General features: G+C 19.5%; 1 long non-coding RNA gene across 1 annotated transcript in view; it reads left to right on the forward strand.

Moving 5' to 3' along the window:
• Positions 1-258: 258 nt before the first annotated feature.
• Positions 259-2,431, forward strand: part of LOC136084779 (uncharacterized) — a 7,722-nt gene continuing 5,549 nt past the window's right edge. Inside the window, exon 1 of the long non-coding RNA XR_010640845.1 lies at positions 259-397. This is a non-coding gene — a long non-coding RNA (uncharacterized LOC136084779). The remainder of the gene's footprint in view (positions 398-2,431) is intronic.

Genomic DNA, 2,431 nt, shown 5'->3' on the forward strand with positions numbered 1-2,431 from the left:
ATTGTGGGAAATTTGGACATTATGCACTGGACTGCAAGGCAAAATTGAAGAACTGTTCACACAATCATCGAGCCAAAGACTGCATCAAACCATTGCAAGGTTTAAAAGGAAAAGGGAGAATTTGGAAATAATGGCATCCAGTATTCTCCCGGAAACAGCGTTGCCATCATTAAAAGTTAAGATAAACGAAGAGAATAAAATAAACGAAGAGAACGAAGTAAAGTAAGAGAACGAAATAAACAAAAAGAACGAAATCAACGAAGATAACGAAATAAACGAAGAGAAAGAAATAAACGAAGAGAAAGAAATAAACATAGACAACGAAATAAACGAAGAGTACCAAATAAATGAAGATAACGAAATAAACGAAGAGAACGAAATAAACCAAGAGAACAAAGTAAACGAAGATATATTATATATATAATATATATGTATATTATATATATATATATATATATATATATATATATATATATATTATATATATATATAATATATATATATATATATATATATATATATATATATATATATATATATATTACATATATATTATATATATATATATTATATATATATATATATTATATATATTTATATTATATATATATTACATATATATATATTATGTATATGTATTTATTATATATATATATGTTATATATATATTATATATATATATAATATATATATATATATATTATACATATATATAATATATATATATATATTATATATATATAATATATATATATATATATATTATATATATATATATATAATGTATATATATATTACATATATATCATATATATATATATATTTTTTATATATATATATATTATATATATTTATATTATATATATTACATATATATATATTATATATATGTATTTATTATATATATATATATATATATATATATATATATATATATATATATATATATATATATATATATATATGTTATTATATATATATATATATATATATATATATATATTATATGTAGAAAAAGATCTTGGTATATTTGTTTCAAGTAATGCTAAATATTTTAATCAAGTTATTCATGTCAGTAATAAAAAGCTACAGAATGCTTAATATGTTAAAAAAAACATTTATATCAAGGGATTTAATGTTATGGACTAAGTTATACAAAACATATGTCAGACCTAACCTGGAATATGCAATCAGTGCTTGGTCACCTTATTTAATGAGATATAAAGATTATTGAGAAAATTCAATATGTCTCAAAAGTCCCAACTATATGAAAACATCTTTGTTACACAGATAGATGTATCTTATTTCAAATTCAAAAACTGGAAGGATCGTAGAATAAGAGGTGACTTGATTCAAAAGTTTAAAATTGAAAAAGGTCTTACCATCATTAATTGGCACAATAAACCAATTATAGGTCCAGCTCGATGTGGTCAACAGGTAACAGTTTGTATCTAATTTAACAGAAATTGCGATCCACGATATTCTTTTTTAGTAATCGTGTTGCTAAGCATTGGAAAACCACTATGATGCAACAGTTAACTGTTCCTCGACTTATCAATTTAAACGAATGCTTGACAGTTGAATTGATAGTTGCCTATAGTCATTATATGACTTTAATAGGATCTGTATCCTATTTGCAACTCATATACTATTACTATTACTATATATACTATATATATATATATATATATATATATATATATATATATATATATATATATATATATATATATATATATATAAATATATAAATATATTATATATATATACATTTTATATATATATTATATATATATGTATATATATATATATTATATATATATATATATATATTATATATATATAATATATATATATATATATATTATATATATATAATATATATATATATATATTATATATATATAATATATATATTACATATATATTATATATATATATATTATATATATATATATATATATATATATTATATATATTTATATTATATATATATATATATATTGTATATATTTATATTATATATATATTACATATATATATATATATATTATATATGTATTTATTATATAAACATGTGATTTCACTTAAGGCTGTATAATTACTACTATTGCTAGATTTTTTGTTGATGGTTATGGAGATAGTGTTTTTGTTACAAATAGTTGGCTGGACATGCTTAGTACTAAACACTAAGTTGTTCATTAATTGCTAACAACTCTGCATATTATCTTGATGGTTCTGGTGTTGCACAGGTTGAAGCACTTGTAGACCTTTTTGTAAAAAGTAGTTAGTTTCAAACTCTGAAAGCTCTACTGTTATTTTTTTCAAAACTCCATTTCTTGCGACATAGAAAGAGTTTTTTTCATTGTTAACATCACAACGCCTATCCATGCTATCCTGTTTCAAGTTTGCATTTAGCTCATCTCTTCTT

This window comes from Hydra vulgaris, chromosome 09 (assembly GCF_038396675.1).
Source record: "Hydra vulgaris chromosome 09, alternate assembly HydraT2T_AEP".
In the NCBI taxonomy this organism is placed as follows: domain Eukaryota; kingdom Metazoa; phylum Cnidaria; class Hydrozoa; order Anthoathecata; family Hydridae; genus Hydra; species Hydra vulgaris.